Below are 23117 nucleotides of genomic sequence, written 5' to 3'. Positions count from 1 at the left end.
GTGTATTTGGTCTGACTGATAAAGATACCAGTTTCTAGTTGTTTCACTTGCAAACCGAGGAAAAAAGTCAGTTCACCCATCATGCTCATCTCGAATTTGTCCTACATTAACTTAGCAAACTTATCACACAATTTGGGGTTAGTTGACCCAAATATAATTCATCAACATAAATTTGCACAAGTAAAATATGATCATTCTTAAAATTTGAACAACGTCTTGTCAACCGATCCCACAGTAAAATAATGATCAGTTAAGAATTTTAAAAGTGTCTCATACCAAGTTCTCGGTGCTTGTTTAAGACCATATAAAGCGTTGTTCAAATGATAGGCATGATCAGGAAAAGATTGATTGATAAAACCTGGAGGTTGTTCAACATACAATTCTTCTTGCAACTGACCATTCAGAAATGCACTTTTTACATCCATTTGATAGACTTTGAAATTATTGAATGATTCAAAGGCAAGGAACATTCTGATTGCTTCCAGTCTTGCCACTGGTGCATATGTTTCATCAAAGTCAACCCCTTCTTCCTGCATATATCCTTGTGCTACCAATCTTGCTTTGTTGCGTGCAACTGAACCATCTTCGTTCAGTTTATTTCTGAATATCCATTTTGTATCTATAATTGTTTTGCAAACTGGTCTTGGAACTAAGTCTTAGACATTGTTATAAGTAAACTGATTTAGCTCCTCTTGCATAGCATTTATCCAGTTAGGATCAGCAAGGGCCTCATCAGTTTTCTTTGGTTCCAATTGTGAGACAAAAGCAGAATGAATAAACAAATTAATCATTTGGTTTCTTGTTCTTACCGGGTCAGATAGATTACCTATCACCAATTATGGTGGATGCGATTTCTTCCATCTGAGTTCAGTGTTTGCTGATTCCGTATCAGCAACTGCTTCTGTTGGCAACTGAATGTTTTCAGTTTCAGTTTGAGCTGTATCAGTTGGTAACTGAATATCATCTGTTTGCTCCACCAACTGATTATCAGGAACAGGTTCATGTTCAACTGTTTGATCTAGTATCTCTGGTTAAGGTGCTTGAAGGATATTTTTGTTGATATGATTTTCTTCTTCACGTTCATCCTCCAAACTGATCTCTGTAAATCGATCAACTAGCTCAACTGGATCAGTTGGCTTATCAGTTAGTATAGTTTCATCAAAAACAACATGGATAGATTCTTCAACATTTAAAGAATTTTCATTGAAAACTCTGTATGCTTTGCTAACTGAAGAATATGCAAGAAATATTCCCTCTGCAGATTTATCATAAAAAGCTTTTAAATTATTTTTACCATTATCAAGAATAAAACATCTGCAGCCAAATATTTTGAAATAAGAAACCACACTTTTTCTTCCATGCTAGATCTCATATGGTATTTTCACATGATTCTTATTAATCATTTATCTGTTCTGAGTATAACACGTAGTGTTTACTGATTCAGCCCAAAACCTTTGAGAAATAACAGAATCAGCAAGCATTGATCTAGCAGCTTCTTTAAGGGTCTGATTTCTTCTCTCAGCTACACCATTTTGCTGAGGTGTTCTAGCTGCAGAGAGCTCATGCTTGATTCCAGTATTTTCTAAAATTTGAAAGATTTTGATTGATGAATTCAGTCCCTCTGTAAGACTTATTCGATCGTTCCCAATTGATTTTTCATTTAAAATTATTTTGAAGAGATTAATCAGTTGTGCAGCAGTTTGGTCTTTTGATTTGAGAAAAATTACCCAAGTAAATCTTGAAAAGTCATCGACAACTATTAGGGTGTATTTCATTCTCCCTAAACTCATGACCGGTATTGGACCAAAAAGGTCCATGTGCAATAGTTCTAAGCATCGGGAAGATGATTTGCAACTTTGATTTGGAATGAAGAACTTACTTGTTTTCCAAACTGACATGCTGAACAAATTTTTTCTTTTGAAAAATATATTTTGGGCAAACCAGTTACAAGATCATGGTTACTCAGATAGACTATAGATTCAGAGTTTAAGTGGTTCAATCTCTATTGACATTGTAATGCCCAGAGCAATGATTGACATGTACGAATTCATAAATATGTTGTGAAGATTGTACATAACCATAAGAAATAAGAAATGATATCATATATGATTTTCAGTATGATTATGACTTGTTGAGACAGAAGTATTGTATTGGATTATGATTGAGAATATGATAGTGTTGATATCTATTGAGAATTAGATTGACCGGCATCGAGAATATTGGAGTATTTATATTTCGGTGAGACCGGAAGGACCGAACCGAGATCGGAACGTACGATCAGAGTTCGCACCGTCCGTTCGGAGTTCGGAGCGTCCGAGCCAGGTGGCTGGACACATGGATGGCATGCAATAGTTCGGATCGACCGATCGTAGTTCGGATCATCCGAGACAGTTGGCTAGAGACGTGGAAGACATGCAGGATTCGGAACGTCCGAAGTGAGTTCGGAGCGTCCGAAGTATGTCAGATCGGATCGTCCGAAGTGGATCGGATCTTCCGATCATTGTCTATAAATAGAGGCGAGGTTTCGTTAGATTTGAAAGCATTAGAAACATTTCTTAGAAGTGTTAAGAATCATTCCTATTGCAGATTCATCTTCACGACTGTGACAGCAATTCTACGACGGAAGGTATACTACATGCTTTGTTTTGGGGAATCACGACTCAAATGAGATCACATTTGAGTTTCCCAACTAAAATCACATACGAGTTTTATTGTTTATATCTTGATATAGGTATTATTATAGATTTGTTTATATGCAAATCTCGTTATGCTTTGTTTACAGATCATGTTACATTGCATTAGATGTTTATTAGAACTTGTATTTAATTCCTATTATGCTTTGTTTACAGATCATGTTACATTGCATTAGATGATTATGCTTGTTTACAGATTTTGTATTCATGCATTGAGATAGGACAGTCTGTAGATCAGGCAGACTTCTAGACGTTCGGTTCTATCCCAGCTTAGGGGAAGATCACCCCCCTATTGTAGACGTGGATACAGATCAGGCCGAAGTCTAGGAATAAGACGTACCGTCACCCCGATTGGGAGGGTAGGTGATAGATCGTCTTATTCACACCGGGATCCCTAGAGTTTTAGTCGAGTCGCATCTAGACATGATTAGGCTCGCATTTCATGATTTTATATGAATGACATTCATATCAGCATGTTTCATGTTTTATAGTATTTATATGCATGTTCACATGTTTATACTGGGATTTGTTCTCACCGGTTTTCCGGCTGTTGTTATGTCTGTATGTGTGCATAACAACAGGTGGGGCAGGATTTGGGTCGAGACAGAGATGATCGTGTTAGCGTGGAGATCTCGGGCCTAGCAGACGGACCAGTAGTTGTCTTTTGTTATGTACTGTATTTTATTACTGGTGAGTTGAGGACATACGGAACAGGACATAGATTTTATGTTTGTATGTTGTAAATTAAATAAAGGACTTGTGCTTGTCTAGTTACATTTTGATTTAAATATAAAAGCGAAAAATTGACCCACGTTTTTAATAACAATCCATTTGATCCCAAGAAAAAGATTTAGAGCCCGGGTCCCCACAACAGGTGGTATCAGAGCCGATAGTTCCGTTAGACTAAAATAGGATAGAATGAGCGGGGTAGATCGAGTCTTCTTCCTTGCTTGATGATGTGCTAGCATGATTATTGCTTTCTTATTACATGTTGTTTGGTATTTGATTAATTTCAGCATGTGATTGACTGAATCAGAACCGATTCTAGATCAGAGGTAACTGATTAGATGATGGCTGAGACAGTTGTATATCTTGTTTACTAATCAGTTGGATTATTAGATATGCCTCCTAGAAGAGCAGCCGTACCTCTACGACCAGCAGCGCCAGAACAGGGGAGCACATCCGGAGATTCTATGGATGTTATGGCGACCCCTATGGAGACGTTGCTGAAGCGATTCCAATCCTTTCGACCTCCTACTTTAAAAGGTACCGAGAATGCCATCGAGTGCGAAAGTTGGCTTGAAGATATTGAGATGCTATTCGACTCGTTGGAGTACAGTGATGAGAAGAGGATCAAGCTAATTGGCCATCAATTGCAAGATATAGCAAAGAATTGGTGGTTGAACATTAGGAGAGCTTTAGAGCAGCGGGGTACCGAAATTTCTTGGAAGGTATTCAAGACCGAGTTTTATCAGCGATTTTTCCCTGTATCCTACCGTAAAGATAAAGGCGCTGAATTCGCAAACCTGAGGCAAGGGCCATTGAACATTGAGGAGTACGTTGCTAAATTCTCTTCTTTGCTTCGTTTTGCACCCCATGTTTCAGGAAATGACGAGGCCATGGCGGATCAGTTTATAAATGGCCTGAATCCAGATATCTTTACGTTAGTCAATACTGGGAGACCCGATAATTTCTCGGATGCATTGAATCGTGCCAAAGGAGCTGAAGCAGGATTGCTTAGACAACGGAGTGCTCCGTATGTTGCACCGAGTCCGAGACCGCCACTACCTCCATCCCAGATTCCTCCTCCTCGATTTGAAAGCGGCGGTAGTAGCAGCGGCAAGAAGGATCAGTTGAAAGCCAAGGGGAAACAGTTTAAAAGACCAGGGAGCAGTTCGTCGAGCTCCAGCGGATCAAAACAGAGTGGTTTTGATCAAAGTTCAAGGTTTATCGGTGGTTATTGCAGTTCCTGTGGAGGAAAGCATGCGACTGAACAGTGTCAAGGGGTGACAGGTAGATGCAACTATTGCAGGCAACCAGGGCATTTTGCCAAAGTCTGTCCACAGAGAGGTGTACAGCAAGGCCAGAGTGGAAGAGCATCCGGTTCAGTACCTCAGTTTGAGCGGCAGGCATCGTCGGTTCACTCTTTTCAGCCTCCACCAGCACCGACTCCACCCAGAGGCCGAGGTAGTCAGACTGTGACTCAACCTCCGAGGCAACAGGCCCAAGTGTTTGCGTTGACAGAGGAGCAAGCACAAGATGCACCAGATGATGTTATAGCAGGTAACTGTCTCCTTTATGGTTATCCTGCTTATATCTTGATAGATACAGGTGCATCGCATACATTCATCTCAGAACGATTTGCATTGTTGCATTCATTGCCTGTTGAGTCTTTGTTAGACGTTGTGTCTATTAATTCTCCGTTGGGAAGTGGATTAATATCTGTAACTACGGTTAGACATTGCATTCTACAGTTTGAGGGGCATGAGATTGACTTAGATTGTATAGTGTTGGGTCTAGCTGATTTTGATTGTATAGTCGGTATTGACATGCTAACGAAGTACAGAGCCACCGTGGATTGTTTCCACAAGATTGTCAGATTCAGACCCGAGATGACAGACGAGTGGAAATTCTACGGGAAGGGTTCCAGATCTCGGATTCCCTTGATTTCGGCTCTTACTATGAACAGACTATTACAGAAAGGAGCGGATGGTTTCTTTGTTTATGCTGTAGATATGCAGAAGTCGAGCCCGGCATTGGCAGATCTGCCAGTAGTACGGGAATTTCCAGATATTTTTCCAGATGAGATCCCAGGATTACCTCCGGTTCGTGAGATAGATTTCAGCATTGAACTTGCGCCAGGTACCGTACCTATTTCGAGAGCTCCATATAGGATGGCACCCATCGAACTCAAAGAATTGAAAGCACAATTAGAAGATCTTCTAGCCAAGGGATATATCAGACCTAGTGTATCTCCTTGGGGCGCTCCGGTGCTGTTCGTGCGAAAGAAAGATGGGTCGATGCGGTTGTGTATCGATTACCGGCAGTTGAACAAGGCAACGATCAAGAATAAATATCCTTTGCCTAGGATCGATGACCTATTTGATCAGTTGCAGGGATCCTCGGTCTATTCTAAGATTAATTTACGTTCTGGTTATCATCAGCTCAGAGTTCGAGATATAGACATACCAAAGACAGCGTTTCGAACCAGGTATGGACATTACGAATTTATTGTCATGCCTTTTGGTTTAACAAATGCTCCTGCGGTATTTATGGGCTTGATGAACCAAGTGTTTCAGAGATATCTAGATGAATTTGTGATTGTCTTCATTGATGACATTTTGGTGTATTCGAAGAACAGAAATGAGCATGCAGAGCATCTCAGAATTGTGTTGCAGACGTTGAGAAATGAGCGACTGTATGCTAAATTGTCAAAATGTGAGTTTTGGTTGAATAGAGTTGTCTTCTTAGGACATATCATTTCTGGAGATGGTATTTCTGTTGATCCAAGTAAAGTGGAAGCTGTGATCAGTTGGTCGAGACCAACTTCTGTACCAGAAATACGCAGTTTCATGGGCTTAGCCGGATACTACAGAAGATTTATCAAAGATTTCTCCAGTATTGCAAAACCAATAACTCAATTAACACAAAAGAATGCACCATTTGTTTGGTCAGAGGAGTGTGAGTCTAGCTTTGTTGAATTGAAGAAAAGGCTGACCAGTGCTCCAGTATTGACGATACCTTCAGGTACAGGTGATTTTGTTGTATATTGTGATGCTTCTCATAGAGGTTTGGGATGTGTTCTTATGCAGCGAGGTCATGTGATCGCATACGCCTCGAGACAATTGAAGCCACATGAAGTTCGATACCCCATTCATGATCTTGAATTGGCGGCTATCGTGTTTGCATTAAAGATTTGGCGTCATTATCTCTATGGCGAGAAATTTGAGATCTTTTCCGATCACAAGAGCTTAAAGTACCTATTTTCTCAATCAGAATTGAATATGAGGCAACGTAGATGGCTAGATCTTCTGAAAGACTTTGACTGTGAAATCAAATATTATCCAGGTAAGTCTAATGCAGCAGCAGATGCCTTGAGTCGTAAGGTATGTTCATTGTCCTTATCGACGATAGGTGTTAACAAGTTAGTTGAAAATTGCTGTATGTCTGGATTAGAATTTGATACAGATAGTAAGCCACTACGACTCTTTACGATCCAAGTTGAGCCCAATTTGATTATGAGGATTAAGGAAGCACAAAGAACTGATCAGAATGTGCAAAGATCAATCCAAATGGTCAGATCAGGGCATGTATCAGAATATCAGGTACGAGATCATGTGTTGTACGTGAATAACCGTCTAGTTGTGCCAGATGTTGCAGATTTGAGGCAGCAGATTCTGACAGAGGCACATTGTAGTCGGTTCAGCATTCATACTGGTGGCAGGAAGATGTACAATGACTTGAAGACCCAATTCTGGTGGAAACAAATGAAGTCAGACATTGCCAAATTTGTGTCTAAATGCTTGAACTGCCAACAGGTGAAGGCCGAGAGGAAGAAGCCGGGGGGTTTACTTCAGAGTTTATCCATTCCAGAATGGAAATGGGACCACATTTCCATGGATTTCGTGACGAAGTTACCTCGATCATCCAGAGGTTGCGATGCGATTTGGGTCATTATTGACAGATTGACCAAATCTGCTTGTTTCATCCCTTATAGAATGACGTATAGACAGGATCAGATGGCGGAGATTTATATTCGTGAGGTAGTCAGATTGCATGGAGTGCCGAAGTCTATCGTATCAGATCGTGATCCACGATTCACTTCACACTTCTGGCACAGTTTACAGCAGGCGTTAGGTACGACTTTACACCTTAGCACTGCTTACCATCCTCAGACAGACGGACAGTCAGAACGGACTATCCAGACATTAGAGGATATGTTGAGAGCCGTCGTACTAGATTTTGGCATTAGTTGGCAAGATTCCCTACCTCTTTGCGAATTCTCGTACAATAATAGCTATCAGACGAGCATTGAGATGGCACCGTTTGAAGCTTTGTATGGCAAGAAGTGCAGATCTCCACTATATTGGGACGATGTTTCAGAAGTACCAGAACTTGGGCCAGATATGATTCGTGACATGACTGAGAAGGTAAAGATCATTCAGAAACGAATGAAGACCGCACAAGATCGACAAGCAAAGTACGCCAATATCAGACGTAGACCGTTAGTATTTGAGGCGGGAGATAGAGTGTTTTTAAAGATTTCTCCATTTAGAGGCGTTGTTCGATTTGGCAAACGCGGAAAACTCTCTCCTCGATACATTGGTCCTTACGAGATTCTTGAAAAGATTGGCGATCGAGCTTATCGACTTGCTCTTCCTCCTTCCTTATCCGGAATACATGACGTATTTCATGTATCAATGTTACGCAGATATATGCCAGATGTTTCTCATGTTATTCAACCGAACGAAGCTGAACTTGATCACACCTTGAGCTATATAGAACGACCGATACAGATTCTTGATCGAAAGGACAAACAGCTCAGAACAAAGACCATTCCACTTGTGAAAGTTCAGTGGAGTCGACATGACATTGAGGAAGCGACGTGGGAAACGGAAGAAAACATGAGGCAGAAACACCCCGAGTTATTTATATGATATGAGTATGTATTCAGTTTTAGATTATCAAACTGTTTTAAATAATTTGTATGATTACTTCAGTTCGAGGACGAACTTCTGTCTTAGAGGGGGAGAAATGTAATGCCCAGAGCAATGATTGACATGTACGAATTCATAAATATGTTGTGAAGATTGTACATAACCATAAGAAATAAGAAATGATATCATATATGATTTTCAGTATGATTATGACTTGTTGAGACAGAAGTATTGTATTGGATTATGATTGAGAATATGATAGTGTTGATATCTATTGAGAATTAGATTGACCGGCATCGAGAATATTGGAGTATTTATATTTCGGTGAGACCGGAAGGACCGAACCGAGATCGGAACGTACGATCAGAGTTCGCACCGTCCGTTCGGAGTTCGGAGCGTCCGAGCCAGGTGGCTGGACACATGGATGGCATGCAATAGTTCGGATCGACCGATCGTAGTTCGGATCATCCGAGACAGTTGGCTAGAGACGTGGAAGACATGCAGGATTCGGAACGTCCGAAGTGAGTTCGGAGCGTCCGAAGTATGTCAGATCGGATCGTCCGAAGTGGATCGGATCTTCCGATCATTGTCTATAAATAGAGGCGAGGTTTCGTTAGATTTGAAAGCATTAGAAACATTTCTTAGAAGTGTTAAGAATCATTCCTATTGCAGATTCATCTTCACGACTGTGACAGCAATTCTACGACGGAAGGTATACTACATGCTTTGTTTTGGGGAATCACGACTCAAATGAGATCACATTTGAGTTTCCCAACTAAAATCACATACGAGTTTTATTGTTTATATCTTGATATAGGTATTATTATAGATTTGTTTATATGCAAATCTCGTTATGCTTTGTTTACAGATCATGTTACATTGCATTAGATGTTTATTAGAACTTGTATTTAATTCCTATTATGCTTTGTTTACAGATCATGTTACATTGCATTAGATGATTATGCTTGTTTACAGATTTTGTATTCATGCATTGAGATAGGACAGTCTGTAGATCAGGCAGACTTCTAGACGTTCGGTTCTATCCCAGCTTAGGGGAAGATCACCCCCCTATTGTAGACGTGGATACAGATCAGGCCGAAGTCTAGGAATAAGACGTACCGTCACCCCGATTGGGAGGGTAGGTGATAGATCGTCTTATTCACACCGGGATCCCTAGAGTTTTAGTCGAGTCGCATCTAGACATGATTAGGCTCGCATTTCATGATTTTATATGAATGACATTCATATCAGCATGTTTCATGTTTTATAGTATTTATATGCATGTTCACATGTTTATACTGGGATTTGTTCTCACCGGTTTTCCGGCTGTTGTTATGTCTGTATGTGTGCATAACAACAGGTGGGGCAGGATTTGGGTCGAGACAGAGATGATCGTGTTAGCGTGGAGATCTCGGGCCTAGCAGACGGACCAGTAGTTGTCTTTTGTTATGTACTGTATTTTATTACTGGTGAGTTGAGGACATACGGAACAGGACATAGATTTTATGTTTGTATGTTGTAAATTAAATAAAGGACTTGTGCTTGTCTAGTTACATTTTGATTTAAATATAAAAGCGAAAAATTGACCCACGTTTTTAATAACAATCCATTTGATCCCAAGAAAAAGATTTAGAGCCCGGGTCCCCACAGACATAACCAGATTTTGGAAGATTTGGAAGCAATAAAAACTGCTGCATAAGGTTATTCAGTCAAACTGACTTTGTAAGTATTACCACAACGATTTCCAGTTAGGATGACCTCATCAGTTGAGTCTCTAACTGAACACGTGTGTCTGTCAAACTGAACTGAGAAATTATTGTCGGATAACTGACTGATGCTTGTCAAGTTATACTTCAAATTCTCCACTAACAAGATATCTTTAATTGTAAATTTACCATGGATAAGCTTACCCTTACCCACAGTTTTACCTTTGGAGTTGTCTCCAAAACTGATGTTTGGTCCAGTATATTTGATCAGTTGAAATAGCAAATTTGCATCTCCTGTCATATGTCGCGAACAACCACTGTCTAGATACCAAATTGATTTTTTTTCTTGTACCTATTACCTGTAGTAACATACAATATATAATTTTGGTACCCATATTCATTTGGGTCCTAAACTGATTAGTCCTTTAGGAACCAGACTTGAATCAGTCTAACTGAGTTCCCAGTTACTGTGTTCCAAATGGTTTTCTCGAATTTTTGGAAAAATGTGTGTAATGTGATGATGAAATAGTATGATTTGTATCCTTTTTCAACTGGCTATTCTTTTGATTTCGTTTCTGAACTGGCTTACAGTTGTAGTAATTGTAATAGCCATTCCTTGAGTACTGATTTTTGTGACTGGACCGTTTAGGTGACCAGTTTCTTGTATCAGTTGGACTCTCAGAGCTATATACAATACCATGTCGTTGCCTTTGTTCTTACTTTCAGTCAATTGAACAGCTGGTCTACTAGGTTCTGAAAATTCATTTACCATGGTTGATTTTACAAAGGTAATGTATTTTCATTTGTCTTTATTCAACTTTGATTGAGCATCACTTGCATAGTTTTCATTAAAACCTAAATCAGTTTTATCATCAACTGATTTTTGAGAATTCTACATTTCAGTTAATGCAACTGAAGACTTGTTCCAAGCTTGAATCAGTTCAGTATGTTTTGAAATTTTTGTTTTTAACTGACATATTAAAGCTTGATTTTCAATCATTTCAGCTTTTTGCTGTGCAATCTTCCTTTTCAAACTCAACAATTCAGCTAACTCATCAGTTACTGTTTTGTTGTCATTGGGATCAGTTTGCTCAGTTCTAACCTTCTGAAATGATCGAGCAAGTTTGTGATACTCATTTACCATGTCATGCAAGGTGGTAATGAGTTCCTCACGAGTGAAATCAGTAGAGCTGAGTCAAATACTTGTTCACTTTCTTATTCCAGTTCAGCATCATCTGCCATTAAGCACTTGACTTTCTCTTCATCATCACTTGAGCTGCTTGGGCTTTCTGGTTCTAACTCATCACTATCAGTTTCAGCCCACTTTGATTTGCTCTTTTCAGCCAAGAGCACTTCATGCTTTTTCTTGAATGATTTCTTGTCATCCTTGGTCCTTCTTTTGTGCTCATATGGCTTCTTTCCCTTATCAGTTGATACTCGACTGTCCTTCTTTGGCTTAGGACAGTCTGCTATGAAATGACAAGTTTTGCCACAGTTGTAGCAAACATAGGATTCTTCTTTGGATTGGTTCTTCTGATATTTCTTCAGGAAGTTTCCTTGATTCTTTCTCATTAACCTTCCCAATTTCTTCACAAACAATGACATATCATCATTGCTCAGTTGATCAGCAGATTTGTCAGCTGAACCAGTTGGTTCCAGTCTGACACCAAGTAAAGCAGTTGTGGCAGCAGGTGTAGAAGGTTTTCCTTCTCCTGTTTGTAGTTCAAACTCGTAAGCCTTTAGATCAGCAAACAAGTTATGAAGTTCTACCTTGTTAAGGTCCTTAGATTCTCTCATTGCCATGGTCTTGACATCTCATTCTTATTGGAAGACCTCTGATCACCTTCAGTGCCACTTCTTTGTTGGAATACACTTTGCCAAGTGTATTTAGCTCATTGATAATTCCACTGATCCTTTCATCATAATCATGCATGGATTCACCAGCTTTCATCTTGATGTTATCAAATCTCTGAACAGAAACTGATAGCCTGTTCTTTTTTCTCTGTTTGTTTCCTTCACACAGCTGAATCAGTTTTTCCCAAATTTCTTTGCCAGTTTTGCTCATCTTGATTTTACTTAAAGTGACTTTATCCAGCGTTTTGTATAATATATCCTTAGCCACATTGTCTAGGTTGGCTTTCTTGTTGTCCTTAGTTGTCCATTCCTCTCTGGGCTTTTCTATGCGATGAGGTGCCCCATCAGTAATGGCAACTGCAGTGTTTGATTTTAAAATATTCAAGGGACCATCAGTGATGACATACAACATGTCGTCATCTTGTGCAGCTAAATGAGCCTGCATTCTGATTTTCCAGTCATCAAAGTTTTTTCTGGAAAACATTGGTATTTTGTTGAATGATTACATGTTGATCAGTTTGTAAATAAGAATATTCTGAGACAAGATTCAACTGCTCTGATACCACTTGAAAGGATCGGTTGAAAGGTTGAAATGTCTAATGCCTGAGATTTGATTATTATAACCTGAGATTAATTAATTGACAAATTGACATGATTATAGAGGGAAAAGCCGAAGAAGATGTAGGGAAAACATATGATTTATGTGTGAGGACAGAAGGCCCCGCGCATATGCGCGGAGATGAGGAGCGCATATGCGCGAGCAGCCAATGCCGAGGCAGAAGACCTCGCGCATATGCGCGAGATGGGGCGCGCAAATGCGCGAGCAAATGAAATGTTCAAGCACTGAGACAGTAGGTCTCGCGCATATGCGTGAGCATTGGACGCGCATATGCACGAGATGGTGTGTTTGTATGTGCCTAGACAGTAGGTCTCACGCATATGCGCGAGCATAGGACGCGCATATGCACGAGAAGTGTTGGATGTGAATTGAGAAGAGGGCACATGTTGTAACCCCCCGAAAATTTAAAAGTCCACGCGAACCACATGCTCGAGTTATTAAATTCTCTTGTATTTTAATTAAATGATTTAATTGCATTAATTAATTATGTTGTGCATATTGACATGTTTAAATATATTATTCTACATTGTTGTATTAAAATATATTTTTAAAAGGTTATTCGAGTTGCGATCGAGGAAAGGACACCGATGGCTGAAAATGGAAAATGATTTTATTAAATAAATGTTTTTAATTATTTAAAATATGGGTGATGTTTTTTATTATTTTTGAAAATAAGGAGTTTTGAGGTGATTTTATACGCCGGGACATTAATTTTATCGGTGTTGGTTTTTCATCAAAAATACGAATTTTTTGTTAACCCGGCTATTAAATTCACAAACTTATTTTTAGCAAAACTATTTTAAAATTTTTATTATATCCTAATTAAGACTAATGTGCCTAATTGGTTAGCTTAATAGACCTAAGTCCTAATTAGTGAATTAATTAGTATTTAAATATGTTAAACCCTTCCCAAACCTCAAGCAAACTCACGCCCCACTCCCCTTCTCAATTATAACTGTGGGGACCCGGACGCTAATCATAATCTTAATCATTATTGGGACTAATTAATCAATTAGAAAACAGGGTCTAACTTTTTTTTTTTATACAAAGCGGAAACGTAATGTAATTTACTCAAATTACATACTAAACATGAACATGCATCTCAGTATAAAAGTACAAGTCCTGTACAACATACATTTATTCAACTAGGGTTTAACAGCTAATATCAAGTGTCTAACCCTATCTCTAAACCAAGTCCGGAATCGCCACGCTAAACTCGTCTTCTCTCATCCTCTTCTTGACCCTGATCCAGCCCCACCTGTTGTCATGCACACATACAAAACAAGACAACAGCCGGATAACTCCGGTGAGATATAAATATCCCAGTATAAACAATGTAAACATGCAGTCATATAAAAGCATATACGAAAGCATATATAAGAAGTATTCAAAACATGTCTCAAATCAGAACCATAAATTCATATCAAACATTCAATAATCATGAATGGCATAAACAATGTAATTCAACATGTCATATCAGACTCAACTCAACCGACGCGTCGTCTCAGACTCGACTTCACTGACGCGTCGTCTCAAACTCGACTCAACTCTATCCTAGGGATCCCGATGTCTGAATATAGGTATTATATCGAATCTCAGTCGATAGGAATGAATCAATCCCTAAACGGCATCGATATAATTCATATATCAGTGTCTGGGCGAATCAGTCGCAGAATTGACGACTCAGTCAATAACCCGACGAATCAGCCGGTAATTAGGCGAATCAGCCAATAACCAGACGAATCAGCCTGTAATTAAGCGAATCAGCTTAAGTTTAGACGAATCAGTCTATAACCCGACGAATCAGCCGGTGACTAGGCGAATCAACCTATGACTCAACGACTCAGTAATCAATACATACAGTCAGTATCTAAGCAAATCAGTCAATGACTAGCGAATCAGCAGTCATTACATGCAGTAGCTATAAATCAATAGGCTACAAATATCAATCTTATCACACAGTAGCTATAAATCAATAGACTACAATCATAAGTCTGATCAATTGCAAATATCAATGCAATAAGTAAAAGTATGTGATTTAGGGAAACTCGAGTCAAACCTCACTCGAGTTGTGCAATCCCAACTCAACATTAATTTATACCTTTCTTTCTGATATTCTGATTCTGTCGAAGTCTCGAAATCAAATCTGTCAATACTCAATCTGACAAGAACAAAATCGAGGAGTATAATATCAATACACCACTCGAATTATATCTGTCCTGCTCAATACTCAATCTAATTCAATATCGGTGGCATAACAGTATAATATCAATATACCCAACAATACCCTATCAATCAGATATTAATTCTAATATCTCATACTCAATAACAACTCAATTCTGATATCACGTGACTCCAAAACTATTCCGAAAATCATAACAATTCCATAATCAGTCCGTTTCTTAATCTGACTTCGATTCTATGATGTCTAATATGTCGAGAACAACATATATGAGTTCCATTCAATTCTGACAATATCATAATTTCAAAGCATGTCAAAACGTAGTAAAACTTACGTCCAGTTGTAGCCTATGTCGATAGGAACACGGTACCGAAGTCGGATTTAAAATCTAACGGACGAATTGAAATATAAAGGCGTAAGGATTTTTCAATAAAATGACAGAACCCTTTCTCGATTCTTTTTGTCTGAATTCCCCAGCAATTCACGCATGTATATATATATATATTGCATGCAACCATAAGATACGTGGCATGATTTTTCATAACCCACGTCTCTCGCTCGGGCGGACATAAATTACCGCCCGGGCGAGCAACTCTCGGCCCTTCTGCGCGATTCAGTCTCGCTCGGGCGGACAAAAACTTCCGCCCGGGCGAGACACTTTCGGCCCTCTTGCATAATTCCGTCTCGCTCGAGCGGACATAAACTTCCGCCCGGGCGAGACACTTTCGGCCCACATCTTGGCTCTTCCTACTTCTTGGTCCAATAAAATCTCGGACTGGCCCGGCTATAACCACATTAAGTCAATTAATCAACATCTGATTACAGTAATTAAATCTCGGGCATTACATTTCTCCCCTTCTTAGACCTGAGTTCGTCCTCGAACTCATAAGCAATCAATTCAGATATATCAGAAGAAATCTATAACAGAGTTTAATTCAAAACTCAGATTTCTGATTCTAATCCGGAATGAGAATTCACTAAGTATCATATCATAATACTTCTCCAATCCTTCTGACGGAATCAATATCGCATTACTGGCTATACAACATCCGTATAAACCAATCTACAGCTCCTCACATATCCGTATCATCTGCTGTTATCAAAGACATCTACAGTCTTCAGCTTCAAATACCACTCGTCATCATCTGACGTTGGTTTCTTAAATCAGTCCATTCTGAACTATCTTCATCTTCCTTCGAATTTTCTTCAAAAGAAATCTGTAGTATTCACCGTATACTGTCTTGTCTATAACTATCTCATTACCCATTTGATAAGCTGATAGTTATTGTCACACAGTGATAATAAGTTATATCAAGTAGTGCTAACATCCAGCACTAAAGCTGTACAACAATCTTCCAATCTCTGGCTAATACATTCTGACAGTCTGCCAATCTGTAACACAATCTAACAGAAAGCTCGTGATACCTTCTGTCACAAATACAATCTCAAGCAAAGTTACAATCTGACATAGTCTACTGTGGCATTCTGCTCTTTCTGACCAGCTCTCTGACATCAATCTGTGTCATCTGGTCATGTTTGTACGTTATCTTGTACAAACTAATAGATATAGATTGAACAATCTGTCAATCACAATCATATCATATTACAATCTGTAAAAAGACGGTAATTTCATTACGAAGGCTATAGAAATGTACTCTCATTTCTATTTAGAACTTTACAATTCTGTAATAATTCTCCTGATTTCTATCTTTCTATCTTTTCTGTTAGCAATTCAGACATAATAGTACAATTTCTGCCAACATTTCAATATATTTCTGTTATAACTGATCTCATCTGTCTATATCACAACTATCTGTTCGAATACAATACAGTCTCAATCATCAGACTGAACACTGAATCCATGACTGTAAGCTTCTGACAATATCTGTTCTTTCTGATTCAAACTATTTGATATACACAAATCAGTTAATAACATAAATTAAAGAAGAAATACCTACCTGGTATTCGGCTCTGCCTATCAATATCAAGCTGTACTATACAATTCTGACACATCTGACATCACAGAATAATCAATCTCATACAAAATACAAAATCACATATCTGTTACTCTGATCGACACTCTGTTCTGACTATCGTTATTGAGTTCTAACCATTCTAATCAGCTTTTTGAACTGCTAACGTTTCAACATCAGCTTTGGTTCGGACGGTACAATGTAATCTCCATTGCCTACCATTTGTCTTAAACACGTATTCAGAATAAGCATCAATATTCAATCAGATTCAAGGCTAAAATCAATCTCTCTGATTGGAATCAGATCTGAAGTCTTATCAGAGAAAACATTAATAACTTTTATATCATTGGTAAATCAGCCAATGATAGACTCAATTTCAGTAAATCAACTGAATACATAAGGAGTCACTCTACTCCTTTCTGTAATAATCGAGTCATAACTAGTACGAATATCAAAGAAATTCTCAATCTAGAATTCTTATCGTACCATATTCATTTCTTGATCATCTCAGGTCTGATTCTCACCATCCTCTGGAACTAATCTAGGGTAGCTCTGTACTTAGTCAGCATATCAATATCAGTAATGCCGTCCCAAAATCAGAGAACACTAGCACAACACAAGCTACCACACGATCTAACTCGATCTCATTCTCATCCTACTGTAGTACACAAGATCTAACAGAAATCAGTGATACAAGATCTTTTCCCCAAAGGAAAATAACCAAATACTACAGTAAATAGGGACTCAACAGCTAATGCACGCATCAATGCAAATCTTTCAGAATAAAAACATGTGAAGCACCGGCATCCCTCAATACATATGCAGGATAATCAAAAAAATCAGTTACCTGCAACATCATCATCTGGTGCTTCCTGAGCCTGCTCTTCGGTCAAAGCAAATATTCTGGCCTGCTGTCTAGGAGGCTGGCCGACTGTCTGGCTTCCTCCTGGCCTCTGCTGTGACTGAGATGGTGCTGGCTGAAATGAAGGAACGGCAGCTGATCGTCTACTCCACTGTGCCGCTGATCCAGATGGTTCGGCTCCCTGGGATCTTTGGGAACCCCTATGTGGACATACTCTGGCAAAATATCCCTGTTGCTTGCAGAAGTGGCAACTACCAAGTACTCCTTGGCATTGCTCAGTGGAATGTCTCCCTCCACAATTTCCGCAGTAAACACCAGCATAACTCTGCTGAGAACCACTAGAGCTAGAAGAACTGCCGCCAGACTTCTTAAACTGCTTTCCTCTAGCCTTCAGAAAATCTTTCTTTCCACTACTGCTACTACCACCCTCGAATCGGGGAAGTGGTTGCTGTGGTCTCGACACCGGAGGAACAAATTCAGCTCCTCTCTGCCTTATCAGGCCCGCCTCAGCGCCCTTTGCTCTATTCATGGCATTAGCAAAGTTATTGGGTCGCCCTGTGTTCACCAAGGTAAATATATCGGGATTCAAGCCATTGATGAACTGATCGGCAACGGCTTCGTCATTTTCAGACACATGAGGAGCAAACTTCAACAAGGTCGAGAACTTGGTCACATATTCTTCAATGTTCAGCTGACCCTGTCTCAAATTGGCAAACTCCGCCCCCTTGTCCTTTCTGTACGATATTGGGAAAAATCTCTGATAAAACTCAGTTTTAAATACATCCCAAGTAATAATCGTACCTCGTTGCTCCAAGGCCCTCTTCATTGTAACCCACCAGCTTTGTGCAACATCAAGCAACTGGTGCCCAATCAATTTAATCCGGCGCTCATCACTGTATCCCAGTGAATCAAACAGCAACTCAATGCTACCTAACCAACTCTCACACTCGACTGATGTCTCAATACCTTTCAGAGTGGGTGGTTTGAATGACTGAAACCTCTTCAGCAAGGTTTCCATTGGAGTCGGTGTCACATCCATGGGAGGATTCGATGTACTACCCTGTTCTGGAATTCATCTAGGAGGCATATCTGAAACTCAAAAGGATTAGTACCCCAATCCCACACATCTGTTTCAATTCAATCTCCCTCCCGATCATCTTACTGCTGATCGAGAATCAGTTCAGATTCGTTCCCAATAATACATATTACAAAATCAAATCAGATAAATCAAGTAACATGTATTATATAAAGCAGTAAGCATGCTAGCATTCACAAGCAAGGAAAGAAAGCTCAATCTACCCCGCTCACTAGCCTCTTCTATCTCAGTCTCAAGAACTCTAGGTTCTAGACCTATAGCTCTGATACCACCTGTTGTGGGGACCCGGACGCTAATCATAATCTTAATCATTATTGGGACTAATTAATCAATTAGAAAACAGGGTCTAACTTTTTTTTTTTTATACAAAGCGGAAACGTAATGTAATTTACTCAAATTACATACTAAACATGAACATGCATCTCAGTATAAAAGTACAAGTCCTGTACAACATACATTTATTCAACTAGGGTTTAACAGCTAATATCAAGTGTCTAACCCTATCTCTAAACCAAGTCCGGAATCGCCACGCTAAACTCGTCTTCTCTCATCCTCTTCTTGACCCTGATCCAGCCCCACCTGTTGTCATGCACACATACAAAACAAGACAACAGTCGGATAACTCCGGTGAGATATAAATATCCCAGTATAAACAATGTAAACATGCAGTCATATAAAAGCATATACGAAAGCATATATAAGAAGTATTCAAAACATGTCTCAAATCAGAACCATAAATTCATATCAAACATTCAATAATCATGAATGGCATAAACAATGTAATTCAACATGTCATATCAGACTCAACTCAACCGACGCGTCGTCTCAGACTCGACTCCACTGACGCGTCGTCTCAAACTCGACTCAACTCTATCCTAGGGATCCCGATGTCTGAATATAGGTATTATATCGAATCTTAGTCGATAGGAATGAATCAATCCCTAAACGGCATCGATATAATTCATATATCAGTGTCTGGGCGAATCAGCCGCAGAATTGACGACTCAGTCAATAACCCGACGAATCAGCCGGTAATTAGGCGAATCAGCCAATAACCAGACGAATCAGCCTGTAATTAAGCGAATCAGCTTAAGTTTAGACGAATCAGTCTATAACCCGACGAATCAGCCGGTGACTAGGCGAATCAGCCTATGACTCAACGACTCAGTAATCAATACATACAGTCAGTATCTAAGCAAATCAGTCAATGACTAGCGAATCAGCAGTCATTACATGCAGTAGCTATAAATCAATAGGCTACAAATATCAATCTTATCACACAGTAGCTATAAATCAATAGACTACAATCATAAGTCTGATCAATTGCAAATATCAATGCAATAAGTAAAAGTATGTGATTTAGGGAAACTCGAGTCAAACCTCACTCGAGTTGTGCAATCCCAACTCAACATTAATTTATACCTTTCTTTCTGATATTCTGATTCTGTCGAAGTCTCGAACTCAAATCTGTCAATACTCAATCTGACAAGAACAAAATCGAGGAGTATAATATCAATACACCACTCGAATTATATCTGTCCTGCTCAATACTCAATCTAATTCAATATCGGTGGCATAACGGTATAATATCAATATACCCAACAATACCCTATCAATCAGATATTAATTCTAATATCTCATACTCAATAACAACTCAATTCTGATATCACGTGACTCCAAAACTATTCCGAAAATCATAACAATTCCATAATCAGTCCGTTTCTTAATCTGACTTCGATTCTATGATGTCTAATATGTCGAGAACAACATATATGAGTTCCATTCAATTCTGACAATATCATAATTTCAAAGCATGTCAAAACGTAGTAAAACTTACGTCCAGTTGTAGCCTATGTCGATAGGAACACGGTACCGAAGTCGGATTTAAAATCTAACGGACGGATTGAAATATAAAGGCGTAAGGATTTTTCAATAAAATGACAGAACCCTTTCTCGATTCTTTTTGTCTGAATTCCCCAGCAATTCACGCATGTATATATATATATATATTGCATGCAACCATAAGATACGTGGCATGATTTTTCATAACCCACGTCTCTCGCTCGGGCGGACATAAATTACCGCCCGGGCGAGCAACTCTCGGCCCTTCTGCGCGATTCAGTCTCGCTCGGGCGGACAAAAACTTCCGCCCGGGCGAGACACTTTCGGCCCTCTTGCATAATTCCGTCTCGCTCGAGCGGACATAAACTTCCGCCCGGGCGAGACACTTTCGGCCCACATCTTGGCTCTTCCTACTTCTTGGTCCAATAAAATCTCGGACTGGCCCAGCTATAACCACATTAAGTCAATTAATCAACATCTGATTACAGTAATTAAATCTCGGGCATTACAATAACTCTCCCCCTACCAGCAAAACACATGGCACACACAATCAAATTGAGGGAAAAGCATCAAAAGTTTTCAAGGAAACTCAAGACATCGTCTCTTCGTCGCCGTTCTTCAATCGCCAACGATTTCTCGTGCGTAAAATACGTAAAGGCACGCCATAATTCTCCTTTTACTCATCATCACACCATAATATTTATTTGAAAATGTTTTGAAAGAAAACAAGGCCCTCAAATTATAATTTTCGCAACTATTCATATGCATGTGTTTAACTCTTGTGTGTTGATTCAAAACCATGTTTAATTTGTGTTAAGGGACTGCCATGGTTTGGGTATGGATTAAGGGTGTTTTACTCAAACTTTATGGTCCTAGAAACACACCAAATAACTGCAAACGTGAATCAGAACAAGCTGGTAACCGTAGGATTTATTTCAGAAAGGTACTGTGAGTGTTTGTTGGGTTGTGCGAAGCTAAGGGACTCAATCACTATGAATGGGGGCTTGGGGTTGGGCCAGGTTTCGAGGGGGGCTCGTGGTGCGCAGCCTCGGAGGAGTCCCGTGCAGCAGGGACTCTTCGCTCGAGCACGATTTTGGGTTGCTGATATAAGGGGCTCGCGGCTGGCCTGGGGGCGAGCCATGTGGGTCCTATAAGGTCTAAGGAAGTTGGGTAAGGTCTGGGATAGGGGCTGGTGCGGCTGGGTCGCTGCTGGCTCAAGGGAAAAAGGGAACCGTGAGGGAAAGCCATCAAGCGTGAGGTTGTTGTGCAGAGTTCAGATGGCTAGCTGCTCTTGTTCATGGGCTGCCTTGGTTAGGATGGGTCTGGGCGTGGTCTAGGGTCGGTAAGGGTCATGGGTGGCCAATGGGTAAGGGCTGGTAGTGTCCCAAGGCGGCTAGAAAACCTATTACACTTAGAACACTGCAAACGCACACACGCATGTACTTGGGGTCGGTTTCCAGGAGTGATTGTGCGACTTAGGGGCTGGTCCTTGGGCTCGGGGCTAGTCAATAGGGTTCCTAGATGGGTTGGCTTTGGTTTGGCTCGAGGTGCCTCGGGCGTGGCTCGAGTAAATTAGGAGTTGGCTCGGGTGGTTCGGTTATTTGTCAAAAACGAAAATTAAACAACAAAAATTGAATCCATGGGTCCACGGGAGAGGATCAGGACTTGTAAGGGTAGAATAAATCATAAAAAGGTTATGTTTAAAATTTGGGATCAAAATAACGAGTTTTGGATTTAATCGCCGCACGAAACGTTAATTAACGAATTAATTGACACGCCTAGTTTTAGGCTTCATAAAATTATGAAAAATTATATTTAAGCTTAAATAATTATTAAAAATCTGAGTTTTCAATTTGGGAATCTTATATTAAATTTTGGTTTAATTCGAGATTAAAATGCATTAGTACGTCACATTTAAAGATTTATTTAAAAGTCCTCGTTTTAGGCTAAATAAAAATATGAGAAAATTCATGTAGGCTTAAATAATTATTTGGGACATGTTAGAGTAAATAAATTAAGAAAATGTTAAAAACAGGAAATTTTACGTCCAGGGGTAAAACGGTCTTTTTACACCTAGATATTAGTGAACGTCATGGCAGTGTCCTGAATGCTGTTTTATATGCTAGTATGATTACATTCAATGATTATGGATGTTTATGAATTTTTACGATGTTAATATGTTTATTTTTAATGTTTATGGATGTTTTAATATTTAATATGTCAAAACATTTATTTTAAATGTTATTTAAAATTTTTATGATGTTAAAATGTTTATTTTAAAGCGTTTATGTTTTTTTATGATTTTTATATGTTAAAACATTTATTTTAAATGTTCATTGATTTTTATGGGTTAATCTTTTACATTTAAAAGACATGTTGCATGTTTGGTTTCAAAATAGAACGATATTATTATGCATGTTTTATTAAGTGATGAAAATACGAAATGTTGAAGGACGTGAAGGGATTGTGACTAAATATGTTGGAGATATCGTGAGAGTTATGGTCCCAGTGGGAGCCCGACGATCGTGTTTCCTTGGATACGGATACGAATACGAATACGAATATGTTAATACGTAGGCCAGGGCCTAGCTAACCGGTGAGAGTATTGCTGGTGTCCTCCGTTGCCCAGTACT

This window comes from Primulina eburnea, chromosome 10, assembly GCF_022965805.1.
Source record: "Primulina eburnea isolate SZY01 chromosome 10, ASM2296580v1, whole genome shotgun sequence".
Taxonomy (NCBI): domain Eukaryota; kingdom Viridiplantae; phylum Streptophyta; class Magnoliopsida; order Lamiales; family Gesneriaceae; genus Primulina; species Primulina eburnea.
This window is presented reverse-complemented; position numbering follows the sequence as displayed.